This window comes from Dreissena polymorpha, chromosome 6, assembly GCF_020536995.1.
Source record: "Dreissena polymorpha isolate Duluth1 chromosome 6, UMN_Dpol_1.0, whole genome shotgun sequence".
Lineage (NCBI taxonomy): Eukaryota > Metazoa > Mollusca > Bivalvia > Myida > Dreissenidae > Dreissena > Dreissena polymorpha.
In genome coordinates this window covers 67986670-68006724 of record NC_068360.1, presented here as the reverse complement: position 1 = coordinate 68006724, position 20055 = coordinate 67986670, and the positions used below count along the sequence as shown (strand labels likewise).

The 20055-nt window shown below is 32.6% G+C and overlaps 1 long non-coding RNA gene across 3 annotated transcripts; it reads left to right on the top strand.

Annotated features, from left to right (window-relative positions):
- The first annotated feature begins 2185 nt into the window (after positions 1 to 2185).
- LOC127833378 (uncharacterized) lies at positions 2186 to 18984 on the top strand. Of its 3 annotated transcripts, none has more exons than XR_008027387.1 (5): positions 2186 to 2305; positions 2772 to 3227; positions 15106 to 15192; positions 16317 to 16462; positions 18871 to 18984. It is a non-coding gene; the product is annotated as an uncharacterized LOC127833378 (long non-coding RNA). The 3 variants fall into 3 exon arrangements; XR_008027389.1 differs by adding an exon at positions 15722 to 15845 and having other exon boundaries at positions 2198 to 3227; XR_008027388.1 differs by having other exon boundaries at positions 2201 to 2394.
- The last annotated feature ends 1071 nt before the right edge of the window (positions 18985 to 20055 follow it).

The following is a 20055-nucleotide window of genomic DNA, read 5'->3' as shown; positions in this document are numbered from 1 at the left end:
TTGGCGTAAACCCAACTTCGGTCTTCAAAACCAAAGAATTATCAAAGTCCGTTGAAGTAGTACATATATATATATATATATATATATATATATATATATATATATATATATATATATATATATATATATATATATATATATATATATATATAATGAAACGGTACGCACTTTGTTTGTGCCTAGTACATCATAATTTCACAAGGTCCATCATCATTATATTATGTGTTGTTACCATCATCGACGTCGTTGTCATAATTCAACATCACTATCATCATTAAAATAACATTTAATGTTATTATAACAATCATCAAATTCATCACCCTCGTTTCTTCACCGTCACCATCATCATCATCATCATCATCACCGTTGCAATTAACATCAGCATAATCAGTTGCATCTTTCTCATCATCGGATTATCAACATTGCAAGCATCGGTCAATGACTATTTCGTGTTTATATGGAACTATCAGGAATACTCAAGTCTGGTAACTGAATTGTTGCTTCCGAAGTTGTGATTAATACATGTGATTAAGGGCATTGTAGTACCGTCTGATTATCATAATGTATACATCGTGTATTGTTTACTGATAATATGATAATAACATGATGACAGTTAAGATTTTTATGACAAGAAAATCTCGATGACAAATGCGTTATAGATAATTTGGGCAATGCTCGTATGGTGTCGTTCTTAATAATGATGATAAAATAACATGATGGTGGGAATGGTATTTTGTTAAATTTGATTTTGTTGATGATGATGGTGATGTTCTGTGGCTGATGTTTAAAATGGTGGGGAAGATACGGATCAGGCTTTAAAATGATGAAAAGTAATATGTTCTACTTTTATTTTACGATAACTGACAATAAACAAAGAACGCAATGCACGGTGTTCAATACAAATGTCTGGTTGACAGCAAAGTGAGTTCCAAAAGTAACGCACTTTTGATTTAAACACCAATTATGATTTGATGCCAACGTTTGGTGCAACATGACACACTTGAGTAATTTTTCATTCTCATTGAATAAAGTGAACAGTGTACCCTTTTTTCAATACATTTGTAATGGCATCAGAGAACACTTACTTAAATGTCTTTTTGTACAATATACATCAAGTGTAAATTACACCTAATAAACTACATAAAACTGTTTAAAGTTGGTACATAATTGTTTTGAAACAATTTGTCTGTTCACTGTTCTATAGAATTCGCAACACAGTCGCCTCGTGATGTACGAACATTTCAAATTATAAGAGCCAATACCACTTGATGTGGATCTGAACAGATTTGTTTTTAAAACAGTTTACGTTTTTTCTGATGAATTTGCAAACTATATTACAAGTGGCGATACACAATGCAGATTATCATAACTTATTTTGATACTACATACAACAAATAATGTAGCAAAAACTCAGATGTGGACCAAAACACAAAACGTGTTCTAGCATGAATGGTTTTATGATGCATGTCAAAACATTAAAAAAGACTGTAAGGACATCTCGCATAAACAAAATCAACGCTGGATTTCTTTGTGTATTTAATTGCACACGACAACTTAAGACAACGTAGTGAAGTATGAAAAAGAAACAGTCCGAGCTTATGGGGAGTAGTGATAATCATAATTTGCTCTGGGATAAATAGAAAGGTTATAGTCGCAATAAACTTTTAATACACGATTAGCGAAACACTGCAGTGATTTTCAAATGGCATTTACTGTAGCGGCAATTTTCCCGAAAGATCAATTGAAAGCGTAATAACCCACATTCACAAAAATGGTCTATATCGAATCAAAACAACAATCGTGTAATATCATGCAGAAATGCCACAAGAAAGATATTTGTTAAATTAAATGACTTACAAAGGGGCTAATTCAATTGTTAAGAGCATTTTAATATCCATTTGCAGTTGTGTAGTTACTAGACATATTTAGCAAAAATTGGAAACACCTTCATGAGAAGGTTGCTACCCTATTACAGCGCTATATTGCCAATTAGCAAGTCACATATTGTATTGATATTCCAACTTTAGTAACTTTAACTATGACAGAAAATTGGATCGTAAGCTACTACTATGCGTCGTGATGCTTTAATCTTATCTGTGACGCATATTGAACAATCTTTTCTGTGACGCATGTTAACCAATCTTATCTTTGATACATATGGAACAATCACATATATGATACATACGGAACAGTCTATAAAAGCAGTCCAAGAGAAGTTATCACTAAACGTGTTTGAGTCGTTCAGCACGCACGACTATTATGTGGAACAGCAGTGTACACATTGTTTTGTGTTTGTGTGTGTCTGGTAAAATAATCAGTGTCATTTGATTTTATTTACTTAATGATTCCAAAGGACATAATGCATTCACGCGCATGTGTATTTCATACCGCCAGGTACACTTTTGATTTGTTTGAGCGAAGTGGCAATACTAGTACTAGTTTTGTTCATGGTTCACCTAAAATCAAATGTACATGTTCAACGATGTACAACTGTCGTATGAATTATGTTTTACGCAGGTGAACCTTGGAATAGGTGGTTAGTGTGGCAGTTTATGATAAGTTTGATACGTGTGACATAACAACTAACCTAGTTTTTGCGTCAGGCAAATAACTTGTAATAATATTATATTCACACAATCGTATTAAATGGCGGTATTACCAACAACATTATTATTATGCCTGTGTTTGCTGTATTCCACATTGTAGCAGTACATTTAAGCCTATTCTATTAATTCTTTACATAAACTTCGTCAAATTACTCGTTCGAACAGGTTCTTTGTCTTTGTATACAACCTGCAAAGATGGATGGCTTCCATTCAGAGGTTCATGCTACCTATTCCAAATGGCAACAATGCCATTTACCACCGCAGAGGCAAATATCTCACTATCTTTATTCAATGGAAATTAAATGACAGGCAATGTTTTAACTAATTTTAAACAATCATTTGAAAGATATGAAACTAGCTTCAGAGCGATCTGAAAGATTTTAAGAACAATTTGAAAACATAACAATTACAATTCAATAACACATTAATCTCACAATATTTTAGGTATTCGGAAAGAAATGATACATTAGACTCAAAAGTATATTCGTGATACTTTGTTGTTGTTTTTTCTACTTACTAGTTTTCAGCAATTTTGTAGACAGCACGACAACAGTCACCTTGTCCACGTAAACGATGCCATGGAAAACGGATTTCTGAAAGATCGACTGCGCATGTTTAAAGGTAACATGTGTTTTTCATTTTTTATTAAGATGGAACATCTTTCTATTTATTGATGAAGAACCAGATCAGAGATAGAACATTTAAATTAATCGTAAATCAAACTGTAACGTGACCCCATTTTTTGACGCTTTCAGCAAACAAGTTTAATAAAAACACTGTTAAAAATGTAAAACGCACGTTGATGTCGTCGGTTTTTGACGATGCGGCGAAGCATCTCGTCTAAGTTATCACACCATGAAAAAATTCTTCACAATGGCGACCTATGTAAAAGACCGAGCCAGTCTGATTGAGATAGCTCGATTTTTCTAATCGGCATACCTCGCTGATTATCATTGATAAAGGTAAATATTAATAGAACAGCATATTCTGGGGAAACAGATTCAATAAGTGTATCAAAACGTTAATGTTAAATTAATAATTTTACATCCATTTTATCTTTATGGACCAATGAAACAACTATATATTTTCTCTATTGTGTTTGATATTTGTTCTCGATTTTGTAGATAAATTGCGAATTAAAACATGTAAAATTAACTTTTTATGCGATCACAAATCTAAAGAATACGAACAATTTCGAACCTGCAAATTGTAAACGCTGCACTGCTATGATCTATATAGACAAAACAACATTTCTTTGCGTAGTTGTCCGTGCCGCTAGCGCAGTGGTCAGCACATATGCTTTTTCACCTCTACGACACCGGTTCGATTTCCGCTCCCGGCGCATTGTTTTTTGTTTTTTGTTTTGTGGTCACCATACCGGACAGGTAGGTGGGGTATTCTCCGGACAATCCTATCCCCCCGCAGCACAAGACCATATCAAAAATTAAAAAGTATTTCAGTAAAAAAAATAAATATTTGGACATTGCAGCTATCATTCAAAATTCGTCCCAACTGTCGTCAGTCTAAGCTTATTAGGTAGGAGTGCTGATCACACTCCGAGTACCAACATTATGCAGCCTCAGGCGCGGAGGTAACTCATAACCTTGGAAATACAGACACTGGGTGCATCCTAGGCGCGTATAGACTTTATTCTAACAGAAATAACACAACCACCTAAGTGTACATACCATGTTTAATAATTCGTTCGTTTGTTAGATTTCAGCATACATAAGGTCATATCGCTTTGGTTAGTTAACTTATCCATATGTTCCTGGGCGAACTCGGGTAGTCAAGTGCTCTTACGATTGAGCTCACCTGGTCCGGCTATGTGCTCATACCTACTTTCGAGAATCATCATGAAAGTATTGCCGTACTTAATGAACAAACATGCCTATGCGTATTGAACTTAAATTACCAAACAATATTCAACAGGAAAAAAGCATATATCTAGGCATGTGAAATCACGTCCGTACATATAACATTATTAAATTAAGAACGTAAACAACGAAATAAAGGTAGGGTATGATGCACATCTGTTATTAACGATCATGTTATGTTTTGTATATATCTGCTGAAACGTAATTTTAATAACCCACAAACATTTTATTGTAATAGAAAGTTTTTTTTAGTGGTACAGAAAAATACACGCCGATTATCTTTTTAAAGATATTTCTTGTTAGATTTGATCGAGAATGTAACCCGCCTCCCAGTTTCGCTAGAATGGGTCTAGTTCCCCACGGGTACTACTTCCCCGTACCCACTCTCTTACACTGCGGTTCATTGCATTAACCTCTGTCGTGGGCTCAGGGACTACTTTCCACCACACGTGACAAAATGGCCGCGCCCATCGCCTATGCTTTAACTGCTAGTATTTGAAGTTTACAACTGGGCGCGTGCTATTAAATTTTATTTAATGCACATATTTAATTACATGAACATATTGCAATATTAACAATGAGACAAAGCTGTATATCTTTATTAGAAATAACATAAAATTATCAAGAAGCAGCAATAATTAGTTGCTGTTTTGACAAGACTTTGAGTGAATGTTGAATATAAATATTACCCTAAGTAAATAGTCCGTTTATGTTTTGCCAATGCAATGCTAGTTTGGTACACATAGACCCTGTGGATGTTTACATTCAACAAATTCAACAAATGATATGGTACATGTAAAATACAAATTTTAACATAAATTCCATGCCAACACCAGTACAGTTGTTTTGTTATTGTTGTTTAAACAAAAAACATTTCATTGTCCCATGATTTTCCTAAAAGGGGACAAATGGAAGCATCTAGCATACACGTACAAGTTCACTTCTACTTCTGCTACTTCCTACAGTCAATTGCTGACTATTACAGGAAGGCAGGCATCATAGGCAGATATGGACACTGTCGAGGCCGTTTCCTGGGTTACCAGTGCTTGGTATCTATGGAGGAGATAATGAGAACGCTCCCCGAGTAGGAAGCGAACCCACGAACTCCCAATCGCTAGGCGGACACCTCATCCACTAAACCACAGCACTCTCATTCAGCAATATTATAATAATAATAAATTATATAAGAGAAATATGCCAAACTGTCAACAAAGTACAGAATAAAAACTGCACAGAACCAAGCTGCTATAACATTAATTCAATTCATTACATGATCTTGTTAATAAATAATAAATCATCATACTTGTAATACTCATGCCTTTCCCCAGGCTATTTAAGCTTCAATTTATTACATTTTTTCACCACTTTTTGTTGCTGTAATTCTTCAATATCATGAAAGACATTAAAATAAAAAGATTCAACAACTTTTTAAAGGCTGATTAGTTTAAATATAAATTTACACAGAACAAGTTCCACTCTTTTCTGATATATTTCGCCTAAATAGGCTTTTTCAAAGTTTGTTTTAACAAATTAACTACATTTTCTTTCTATTTCTCAACACAAACAAGTATATAATGACGTCAAAAAACAAATAAACAGGAAATGACGTCATGACGTAAAAACGGCAGTGACGCTTTTTAGCGACAGAAACACATGCATGTAAAATTCACTGTCACAGTAATAATTATAATGAAAATATAAATATTCCTATACTGAGATGATTAATTATACACTAATTATTAAAACATAGATAATAATAATATTATAATCATAATAATAATAATAATACAAATAATTAATATCAAGAATAAAAATGTGATCAATAATTGTATTAAAAATGTCATTTATATTGTATAATGACAAGTATCATTATTATAAAAAAACATTTACTATTTGCAAAAAATACAACAAATGATTAAAGTGATTAAATTAATAAAAACGGAATTAATTTTAATAATAAATCAATTATCAAAATAATTGTTATACTACTGCTTAAAATGATAATACATGTTTGTGTTTTAATACTAAATATAATAACTATTTTATTAATAATAATTATAATAAAAATAATATACTAGTAATAATAACAATATAACCAAAACGTCATTATCATTAAACTTATCATCATCATCATCATCAACACTACCATCATCATCATTATCATCATCATCGTAATTTAACTATATTATCACATTAATTATAATTATTAAGACCCTAAAATAGCTATCATCATCATATTATTGACAATTGAATTATTTTTATTAATTGAAAGAGTGGAACTTGTTCTGTGTAAATTTATATTTATCCCTACTGGATACAAAACTGAGTAATATTATTACACTTCTAGAAGATTTGTGAAAATGAATGGCTACATTTCAACACACCAAAACAAAATTATACGTTAACAATCACATGCTAATTTTTTTAGGAAGTGCCTTAAAGAAGGAATAGTACCAAGCGGATTTAGTTAACAATGGGAGCCTCAAATTAAGATGGACCTTGACACCCGTAAAAAATGTGATACAGTTCGGAAAGATGCTTCGTTAAAATTGATTGCACTCACAGAGCAGGCTGTCACAAGTAAGATAATATCTTTGCTAGGAACAAGTTGTGATATTAATAATACTCATAGTGAAGAATAAGAAGGAGTCTTACATCAAAAGAAAGAAAGGAAATTACCAAAAGCACGTGTTTTGAATTTTAATGTTCACAACAAAGACAACTCATTAGATGATTTCTATGTGACAAAAGTAAAGGCTGATGGAAACTGCTTCTACAGGTGTATTGCTTTAGACATCTATGGTTCCCAAGAAAAACATCAACATATTCGGGATAAGATAGTGGAGCATATGAACAATAATATGGATCAGTACTCAATATATATAGATGGAAATACCAGTGTTCATATGACTAATCAACTATATATTGATGGCCGAGTGTCTTCATGGGCCACAGAGGCAGAAATATATGCTGTAGCTACACTATATTCAGCAATAGTACAGATTTACAGTGTTGAACATAACGCAACTACGAAGCTGACCTTTGAACCAACAACAAAGAAGAACAAGATAAAACACAAAATTTTCTTAAGGCTAGAAAATCAACATTATGATTTCTTAAATGTGAAAAATAAGAGCCACACTTCCAACGTCACTGTCAGCAGAACAGAAAGTGCGAAATTTGACTGGTATAACATGGAACCAATGCCAGATGAAATAGAAACATCAAAGTCAAATAGTGAAACAGTTGAAGGTCGCGTCACATCGAGTATCGAATGCTCCTCAGAACAAGCAGATGAGCATACACACCCAGAAAGAACATTTAGGAATAAGGAAGTTGATTCGGTACATACTGACCTGTCATCAATCGTGGTAAACTTGTCTTCTAGAGAATTGACGCCACACGAAATAACACTTCTATCAAAAGGTTTGAAATTCATACCAACTACAAATAAGTATGATGTAACCAAGCTACAAAGTGATCTATTAGAGTGGGAAAGACGTATGCGCCTCAAGGAATACTTCCATGGAAAGCAGAGTGAGCTAAAAGAAGATACCAAACCATGGTTAAAAAAGAAGAGTAACTTCACACCTGTCCCTGGGAGGGATAAAAGCCTTGATATATATATATTGAATCTGTAAAGAGGGACATTATCAGTGGCCTTAAAGATACAATTGCATCAAATGTAAGTGATGAAGAATCGAAAGCTATCAAGACGTTGTTGAACGATAACAATATTGTTATTCGCCCAGCAGACAAAGGGTCCGGAATAGTAGAAGTGAACGCAACAGACTATGTCATGAATATAGAAAAGGAAATGAGTGACAAGGAGTCATATGAAATATCCAATGGAAAGGGAAAAGAGGAATCGATCGATCAAGATTGTCAAGAAGGTAGCCAATAAACTATACAGGGAGGGACTGATTTGCAAAGAATTAATAATTAAGACTTGATACCTAAAAATCCACAGGAAGCCCGAGTGAAAGGTAATCCAAAAATCCATAAAAAAAGACAACCCCTATAGATCTATAGTCAATGGAATTGGAACACCAACGGAAAATATGGCATAAATAGCAGGAAAGGAACTGAATGAATTTGTTGAAAGTACACCTAGTTACATCAGAGACACAACAGATTTTCTAAATAAGCTACGAAAAATTCCAAATACGATACCACAAGAAGCGCTACTATTTTGTTTTGATGTCGTCAAACTTTACCCGTCCATTCCTAGACAAAAAGGTTTCGAGGCTTGTAGAGAGGCATTGAATGCAAGAACAGATAAGACAATCCCGTCAAAAGCGGTGGAAGACATGATTACAACTGTAATTAACAACAATATTATAATGTTCAATGGTACGGAATATAAACAGATAAAGGGTGTTGCCATAGGATCAAAGCTAGGAAGAAATTATGCATGCAGCTACATGCGTAAATGGGATGAATAGCTGATGGAATATGAATGTCTACCAATCTTTTATAAGAGGTTTATTGATGATGGGTTTGGGCTTTGGACTCATGGAAGGAATCAGCTTGATAAATTCCTAGAACATGCCAATAAGATCGACGAAAACATACAGGTAGAAATGAGAGTGAATGCAAAACAGATATAATTTTTGGATACAATTGTTAAACTCGAAGATACAAAGTTGACTACTTCATTGTATACTAAACCCACCGACAAACACATGTATCTGAATCAAAAGTCAAGCCATCCTACAAAAACAAAAGAATCCATTCGATACAGCCAGGCCATACGACTCAAAAGAATATGCTTCAATGAAGGTGATTATCAACACCAGAAACTAAAACTCAGACACCATCTTAGAAAGCGTGGATATAGTGGTCAGTTACTTGATAGACAGTTTCAACGTGCTGATAAATTAAGCAGGGAAAATCTCTTAAAACCAAGCAAAAATAATAAGGAAGACAACAAAAGAGTACCTCTTGTTCTGACATATTCAAGAAAACTACCGAATATCCACAGTATTGTACAAAAACACCTACCCTTGCTTCATCACTCGGAAAAGATGAAAGAGGTGTTCACTACAACCCCGCTTATTGCATATAGAAGGGATAGAAATATCTCTGATATTCTCGTACATGGGAAAACAAATCGTATTGTCAGTAGCGGGTTGAACCTAGATACAAGATGTACAGGCAAATGTGTTGTTTGTGGCATATTAGGAAGAGGTCTACACAATAATGGCGGCATAGAAGGAGTTTCCTTATCAAAAAGGCAAAGTTGTGAGACATGGAACATTATTTATGGCATTAACTGCCTCAAATGTCAAAGGATTGTGTATGTGGGTGAAACCAAGAGGTCATTGAAACAAAGACTGAAAGAACACGAAGCGGATGTCAGACTCCAAACAGAAAAACCAGTTGCCGAACATTTCAACTCCCTCGAACATGGTATGGACGACATGGGTGTCAGCATACTCCAGTGTATTCGGGATGATTCGGGATCGTATCGGAAACTAAAAGAATTGTCATGGATCCAAAAACTCAAAACAGAGGTTCCCAATGGACTGAATACGAAATCAACCTCCGAAATATTATGGCAACAATATAGACAGTGAAATTAAATGGCAGAGGTTGATGCATGTATTTTATCACAAAAACAATATTCAATTAATAAAAATAATTCAATTGTCAAAAATATGATGTTGATAGCTATTTTAGGGTCTTAATAATTATAATTAATGTGATAATATAGTTGGATTATGATGATGATGATAATGATGATGATGGTAGTGTTGATGATGATGATGATGATGATGATGATAAGTTTAATGATAATGACGTTTTGGTTATATTGTTATTATTACTAGTATATTATTATTTTTATTATAATTATTATTAATAAAATAGTTATTATATTTAGTATTAAAACACAAACATGTATTATCATTTTAAGCAGTAGTATAATTATTATTTTGATAATTGATTTATTATTAAAATAAATTCCGTTTTTATTAATTTAATTACTTTAATCATTTGTTGTATTTTTTGCAAATAGTAAAATATATGATTTTATAATAATGATACTTGTCATTATACTATATAATTGACATTTTTTATACAATTATTGATCACATTTTTATTATTTATATTTATTTTTTGTATTATTATTATGATTATTATTATTATTATTATTATCTATGTTTTAATGATTAGTGTATAATTAATTATCTCAGTATAGTAATATTTATATTTTCATTATCATTATTACTGTGACAGTGAATTTAACATGCATGTGTTTCTGGCGCTAAATAGCGTCACTGCCGTTTTAACGTCATGACGTCATTTCCTGTTTATTTGTTTTTTGTTGTCATTATATACTTGTTTGTGTTGAGAAATAGAAAGAAAATGTAATTAATTTGTTAAAACAAACTTTGAAAAAGCCTATTTAGGCGAAATATATCAGAAAAGAGTGGAACTTGTTCTGTACACTTTCTTAAATACAGGAACATTTGATTACTGGTAAGTGCCTAAAATTAAACAAATTCAAAGGGGTAACCCAGAAACCGGTGAATCACACACATTTACCCTGTGCTTTAGATTCAATATCATTTATTCAGGATATTCAGAAGGTTCAGCAATGCATCAAAGTACACAAATTTAAACATGATTACATATGACAGTATTTTTTAGATATTACTTCGCACGTGCAGAAAATGAGTTTAACAATTGAAAACAATAAGAGAAAAAGGGACAGTGAGAGGAAAATTCTAATGTCCTTACTTTTTTTCTTTCATACACTTGCATACTTTTACATAATTTATATTTCATACAAATAAAAATGAAAACACAACATGACTTCATTTTAATCCGTCATGCTCAGCTTTATTTATATTTCAACATACAACTTTTTTTTAGTCTCTTTTCAATTTAAACAACACTAAATATACATGTACATGCAAGCATATCAGTATACAAATATTCTAGCATTACAATTAGATCTTAACATTTTATCTATAGGAATGCCATTCATTAATTCTATATGAATGGGTACATATTGCATTGATAAATGTAAAAATTGATTGCAGAAAAAAGTTTGTGCATTAAATAATTACTGTGACAAATTACTTATTTAGATAATAAATGTTGTAAAGACTGATAATGCACGTTGGTATTTGTTGTTTAAAAACATTAATTTATATTGTGAATAATTTGTATATTGGGCCTATTGTACCACAAGCTGTTTTAGAATATCAACTTGGTTGGCAATATAAAACTTTTTAAAATGTCATGATACATGTATATTACATTAAGAATGTGTCTAAATTTAATCTTAGTTATTTATCAAAATCAAAGATAACACATGTAACCCAGTAAACCTGTTTAAAGAAAAGTATAAGAAGATTAGACTGTTTCATGTAAAATTATTACTGTTAAGAGATCATGATGAAAATTAACACCAGGTTTTGAATAAAATCTATGTTTTTTTTAAGACTTAAGATGCACATTTATTTGCCATGTAACTATAAAGGGCTTTTTTCAGCTTTTTTTCTGCTGATTTTGTAGCCGTTATTCGGTCATATTCCCAATGGAAAAAATATCTTTTTTCCCAGTTCCAGTAAAAAAATCTCAAATGATATCATAGTTTTAATTAAAATTTTTTAGAAAACTTATACCCGGTAGTATTTTCTCAATGTTGGTTGAATTTAAGCTTGAATATCCAGTTTCATGGGTAAAAACAGCAGTTTATTTAATTTTCTTTAAAGGGTTAGAGGTTTATTTTGTGGATATTTTCACAAACTGAAATTGTTTTTAATGGTGTATACACTGGTAATGGGAAGTTGATATTATCAAATAAAATATTCAGGATCATTGCTTTATTGATGTATTTACAATGAAATCTTTGATTTCAGGCATATTTGTTATTTATAAACTAGTCAATACAATTTAAAACCATTGCAATAATTGAAATGAAACAACGACTTGAATATTATCAATAAATGTTTTGTTGCCATAACATCTTCTTCTTGAGCCCATGCTGGGATTTGAACCCAGTTCTCTTCCCAATTGGGTTGATTGGAAACTATTCTCTCTTGAAATACAAGGGCAGGAAAGAAGAATTCAGCAACGTTAAGCATTTCATTTATCATATTTTATTATATCTTTAAGTGGCAATTAGACCTAGAACTGCAGTTTAAAGATTTATAGTTTCAAGCGTTGTGAACAGAAACAAACTTTTGCTATTCTACATGTAGGTTAGTAAACATAGGTGGATCCAAGGGGAGGCGGACGCGGTCTACACCCCCCCCCCCCCTAAATCGCCAAAGTAAAGTCAATTCATTTGATGTTTCACACCTAACTAGATCTAAATCACCTATTTTAACTCATTTTTCTTCTTTTTTTTTGTACACAACATTTCCCACCAATCACAGACAATCGCTAAATGTTTTCACTTTAGACTCTCTGTCGCCCGGTTTTTCAAGTCGAACTTTGCGATTCTGATGTAAGGCGGGACATGCTCGAGAAGGGATTGTCAAATCCGTCAAAATCACTAAAATTGTGGAACTTCTAGGGTGCTTCGTCCTCCGGGACCCTCAAGCAGAGTTTTGTCTTGCACCAACCAGCAAATCATTCAATATCCAGCCCCCCCCCCCCAACCAGAAACCCTGGTCAATATGTTAAGAAATTGATATACATGACCAATAGTTTGACCCTACAATGCAATCTAACAGCATGATCATAGGCACTGGCCCTGATAGCGAGGGATAGAGATTCGAGTTCCGGCTGTACCATTTACCCATCCTGCAATATTTGGTGCCCAATGTGGGATGTTCGTGGTTTGAATGGATTAGGTTTACAATGATCCCTGTAACTTGAATTCTCAACAAAAATTCCAGTTTGGCAGAGGAACATGTCACTGCATGTCAATGCATTGTCACTCAAAGGGAGATGTTTTGTGACTTCCTGATTAACTCAATCAGAAGAGCAAGAGGTCCCAGCTTTAAATCCCGGACTGGCTGCACAATTTTCTCATCTTGTGTCAGCTAAACATAAAATATTTTTAGTATATTTACAATGCACAAAATTAATTGTGTATAATCTTAACAGTAAAGCATTAAAAGCAATATATTGAACACGCACAGAAGAAGCATTTCTAAATAATTAATAGTGCTTGGTAAGTATTAAACCGCATTAAATAAAGTTGACAAGCAATATTTCAGCAATACACATGCAAATGTGTAAATGTGATAATTATCTACATACAATGATAGTTTTATTGATACAGTAAGCATATCAAACATATTATTATCTAGACTAATTACTTTCTTGCAAAAGATTTTGCTTTTCCAACAAGCAGACTTACGATATATTCCAATAGACAGCTATTTCATTGGATTGCATCATTGGCTCCATGGTTAAATGTTGTTTCTTAAACAGGATATTAATGGACAGCCAATAATTCATAATCATGATTCATTTTATTGTTCCTGAGTGACATTGAAACATCAATCGTGTGCGTGTAGTTTGTTATCGGTATCACCCAGCACAACTTGTTTGTTGAGGATTAGGAACTTTTTTTACAAGACAGCGTTCATTCTTTTTTAAATATAGAATATATAATTTTAATTTTACTGTACTTGCAGACGATTTGGGCAAGTTGAGTAAATCAAAAGAAGAAATACAATCTCATGTACATAATCTATACCTTTATTGTAACTCATTGTGTCTTAGTGTTAATACAAGCAAAACACTAAAAATGGTTTCTCGAAACATTTGTTAAATTTGTTAAAACGTTGTTAAATGATTATGGATTTTCATATATTTTCGAAAATGCAAAGTTGTACTTCAAAATATACTATGTCTCAATTTCTTAGATTACATTTTTATTATAACCTATACGTTGTACTATATAGACTCAAGACAATATTTTGTATTATATTTTGTGTACTTCGACGATGTTCATTTGTATCAGTCTGAATAAACTGTCTGTTCTATTTTATCAAGAAGTACAGCAAGAGTTTTGTTGGACTGATAAAAATTTAAACTAGTTAATGTGGACATAATACATAACAAATGACAAACTTAATGATGCAAGTACCTAGTTCTTATTGTGTTCAGTTTACTTTCTCAGTTGCTTACTATCAAAGAACTGTGCAGTGAAGAAAAACTGAACCTGCAAAGCCAAATGCATTTTACAAAAATTTAAAAAAGCAATACCAGGAAATCTTTTTAAAGTTTAACTTATAAATTATCTTTATTTCAAATAAATATGCACACCGATCTATATCCGGGTGAAAGTTTAGAACAGCATTCTTAACTCAATATTGTAGCGAAAAACCTCCACCCTAACTTAAGTTATTAAGCAGAAACAATTGTTTTTGTAATTTTAGTGACATTCACTTGCGTTTTTCTGTGTACTATTTATGCTATAGACGTTTCATCAAGGTTTGTCAATGTAAACGATGCGTAAGAACGTAACCACCGATACACATAGAATACTGTATGATATAATGGTTGGCTTGTATTCATTGCTTCTTTGTGTTGTAAATGAGAAGTTTTACAAAGACAGTTTGGTGGCTTGTATTAGGAAGATAAGTGAGCATCATATTTAAAAAAGATCATAAACAACGTTAAAATGCATTTAAGCATTTTTTTTACAGATTCTGTTTGCTGAATCGGACTTACGGATGAAAACATAGAAGGAGTTTGGAAATGGTTCGACACAGATGATTTGGCAACGTTCACAGGTTAGTTATTTCTACGTATGTAAGCAGGCGGTCAAATCATGGATAATGCAGTTGAAAATCGTCTGTATTTTAAGGTGTCTGTTCTATATTGCATGGTATGATGCCCGGGTTAGCACCTTTAACATAATTTATCTAAAGGAGGATTATAAAGGTCGCGTTGTATCATTTAAAAAAAGGCAAATGCTAGTACACAAAAACATATATTATTAATGTATAATAATTTAATAATTGATGCTGCCTGGAACACTAAAATAATTTGGTATTTGTATCTCTAACAGTGTATAATTATTGCGTTATTATTTGTGGAACAGTCGGAAATGTGGTCCCGAGGCGGAGGGGATGACTTTAGAACTGTTGACTGAGACTACAGTCAGTAAACAGTTGAAAAAGTTGATCGGTCAACAGTTTAGCAAATTTCAAACATATTTCTCTTTGTCTTTTTTAACAGGAAACAAAACTTACTCGATTTTTTCTTCTAACTTAATGCTAGGTTTGTTATCTTTAAGTATAGTCCTTTCACTTCTAACAGACTTCAAGCTTGGAGATGGCGGTTCTCACAACACTAAGGACTGTGTTGGTTTCATCGCTGGTTATGATAAGCTTTTGGCCGATATCTCATGCTCTTTATCAGTATCTGTGCTGTGTGAAAACAGGTAATACACTTAAGCAATACAATACGAACGACCAACTAAATTGTGAGATCAAAACATCGAGACACGAGATATTTATTGTCGTTTTATACATTGAACCAATTTTATGTTTAAAAACAGACAAGTGCACCGCACGCAACGATATTTCTGCTTGCTTTGTGTGTATTGTTTGTGTTCCTACGTACTACAATGTACATTCCGAGAACATTAAAAGACAACTTAAGTATTTTAACTATGACTTCTGAGAACAATAGTAGAGGCAAACAATTATAATTAATTATAGTATAATTATTGTCTTGATTTTGTTAATTCTATTTCTATTTTAAAGCAACACATTATAATAACAGAAACATCGGCAATATGCGAACACTCGGAGTGTGTCTTAGCTCTCCTACCTTAACTTACAATGCTCATGAAAGTTGGGACGAGGTCCCAAATATAGCTTAATTTCCAGAAATGTTTTGTTATTGTCAGATATATGATATGATGCTGTGATGGAAAACTGAGTATCAGTAGCAAAACCCACAAGTCCGGTGGTTATGCTCAAACAAGCTTACATGCGCCTTGATATGTGATTCGACCCGTGTCGCCAGTCCCGGATTACCCACAAGGCATAGAAGGTAAGTGCCTATTGGGCCCGCGTCTTTAAGTGGCCCCACGAGACCGTTAGGAAAAAATATTTTACTTACTTACTTAGCCTAATTTAATGACATGTTTTCTTAAATACTTATTCTAATAATGATCATGTCGCATTTGCATTAAGGTATTATAAGGACAGTTTATGCCTATGAAAGGACATATTATTTAGTGCAAGCCTTGGCACTGATAGGCTAATTCAAAAGAGTGAAATCGAAAAGGGTCTGCTCGTGGCCCCAGCAGTATCACTGTCCATGGGCCTCCACGGTGCTAATACGACACGCGTGTCGCAGTGGTGAGATACGCATGTACAAACTACTGCTCTTTCAGATGGATTATTCCGATCCATATTTCTATGCAATTGTTTTGGCAATGTTCTGGGCAAATAAAATAATGCGTAAGCATTTTAACAAATACAAAGGTACAATGAAGGGCTATTTTTCAATTTTTTATAGATTGTGTTTAATTTGCTAATAATTTGTAATTGATAGTTGCTTTGGTTGTATTGTTATTGAATATGTGATGGTTTTTTCCCAAATGTGTCTATTTATGCACCGTGATATGTGTCCATGATTACATTTTGTGTGAAAACCATGAAAAGTTTATTAAGCGGTTTATTAAAGCGAGATTATACGATTTTTATATGTGTTAAATTGTAATATATTGATACAAATAAGTTTCAATAACACAAAATAGGCAAGAAAAATTATACATTGAAGACGAATTTCATATAATGCAGCAAAGACAAATTAGCGCCCCGAGCCGACTGTGACGAAGATATTTAGTACATATTTGCCTACAATAACCGAAGCTTTCGTCTTTTTATTATGATCGGAGTTAGTGTTCGTGTGTCGTATGAATAGATATCGTTGCAAGAAATTAAAATGATCCGTAAAACAAAATTGTGTCTTTGTGTATGAAGTTATGAAAGAATCTGCACTAAAACTAAATTTAGATTCACATCGTAAATGCATGATAAACATTCTGGCGAATTCGACTATACAGGCATTTTCGATTTTAGAATTAAATATCTGACGTATTCGCATTTTTCGACACATGTTCTTCTTAACTTTTATTTCAATTCATATTGAAATATATGTATAATAAGTTTTTTACACATTTTATATAAATTAGTTAATATTTTACAAAATCGTATAATCTCGCTTTAAAGGGGCCTTTTGATATTTGTATGGAAACAGTAATACTAAACATTTACCATTTTCTAAAATATCTAAATTACGCATGTTTTGAAGATTAAAAAACCTGAAAATTATAAAGCATTGCAACGCGAAACGATTGAATACGTTGGAGAGCTCTGTTGTTTTCGTTTTATTTTGTGATACTTCGAGGATTGCTTTTATAAAGTATTAAATACATTTTTCGTTGTACCAGCACGAATCGCCGAGTGGTCTAAGCGATAGACTTTTACTCTAGTGAACAGTGGTTCGAGCCCAGTTGAGGGTTACAATTTTTTCTTTCTTCAACTTTTCTCTCTTTTTTTTTGCACTGGAGCTTATTAGATCCAATGTTTACATTTATAAATATAACACATTTAATGACAAAGCTGAATACATGCCAAAATCTGTGAAAAGGCCCCTTTAAATTAAAAGACTCGCGATATACAGTCTATTTTTATCCCAGTTAATAACTCAACTGGTAAATAGAGGTTGCGAAAGTTATTGAATTATTGCTTCTCGCTCTACACAGCTTGATTTAGTTTTGCGGTCATTTTTCTGTTCTTTTCAACGATCAAATTTGATCCATGTGAAAATAGATTCATATAATATTTTGATGATTAATATGATAAGATAAATATGTATGTATCTATGAACATTTTCAGTTTAAGTTATTATCTTACCTTGCTGTAGTAATATCACAATCAAGTCGACCTTTATGTTAAACATATCCTCATTTGAACAAAAGTGTGGCCGTTGACATTATACAATTAATCGTGGATGTTCTCAAAATCTGCAATAGGTGGGAGCAAAGTAATACGCCGAAAACAAGCGGAAATGCAAAAGAAAAATGTCGATGCGTACGGTACATACAATTATGTTTTTTAAATGCTCAAGTTAAAAAACAGCGAAAATCACCTCTTAACTCAATGTTTTTTTTGTCAAAATAGCTCTGTTTGTTCACATTTGTGGTCTCGTGAAGGTTTGTGTTTCCTTACATTGGATACAACGCTTGCGTTTTGTTAATCAAAATGTATATTATATCTGTATTTTTGTAAGTTGCCCAGGATTCTTTGTACATATTAAATAGATATAGACACCACGGAATATTTATGTTTATCAGTTTCCTTTGTTTAGAAAACAAGTTGAAATTGTAACGACATAATGTTTATTTCGAATAGTTGCATGTTAACTAGAATATTCGTTTAATTTCTCAGTGGGCACGGAGAAACAGAAGTTGTCGGATGATTCTCAAACTGCAAGCCACATTTCATGACTGCCTGGGTAATCTGTTGACTTGTAATCTGAAAGCAAAATAAAAGTCAAATGTGTTCGAATTTATCTTTTTTATTGTGTTCATCTTTTTTATGATTTATTTCACATTGTTTTCATTGTACATCCGTGTAACATCATTTATTTATTTAAATTGATTATTAAATTCTTCTAAAACCATTTCTTTGGTTTCAAATTCCTGCTATTTTCATGTAAGATATACTCTGAGATCACGAGAAACCCAATTTTCAAGAAAATGTCTGCTTGATAAGAGCATATGGTAATTGGATATGGCCCTTAGTAAGAGATATGCCAGCATGCTTACTGTCTTTATGACCTGTTAATTATACGCTAATAGGACCCTGCTGATAAACGTCCCTCAGCAGCATTTTCAGGATTAACAATTCCAGTGCCCATCCAAGTAGGAGTGAATGTTTTGTCCGTACAGTAATTTCGTTGTTCAAAAGGCTAATAAATGAATAAATTAAAGAATAAATAAACAATATAAGTAAAATGAATTTTTTATTTTTATTCCATGTTGCTTCAGAAACATCTAATGCTGCGTGTTGCTTGCATCCAACCATTTAGTTTTGGTCTCTTTTTGTGCTGCATCCAGTTTTGTTGTGCGGCTGACGTCTATATCACTTAAGCGACAAGGGATATTTAAGTCCATATCGTTAATTAAGCAGGTAGAAATTATTTTGGGCTAAAGCATATGCAATTGTTTTTAATCGTTTAAATGTGTATTTCACTTGCTTTTTTTTATCTCCAGACAGGTGTTGAAATTTATTAACCAAATGTATATCGCTTACGTATTTGAGTCATACTACACGTTCTTTCGTAAACGTTTAAAAATATGTTTTATTTGTTTGGTGAATAATTTTCCAGACATATTTCAAATTTAATATCTGGACATAAATAATATACTTTAATATAGTTAAATAAGGGGTCCTACAATATATTTATACATTAACACATTTTTAGATATTAATGATAAAAAATTATTGTAAATAAATAAGCTATGGGTCAAGTAATTCAGTTACGGGGCTACCTCAAAACATCCATGTGTATGTTTTACCTGTATAAATCTAATGTGATTACTAACGGAATGCAAGTGTTGGTTTCAGATA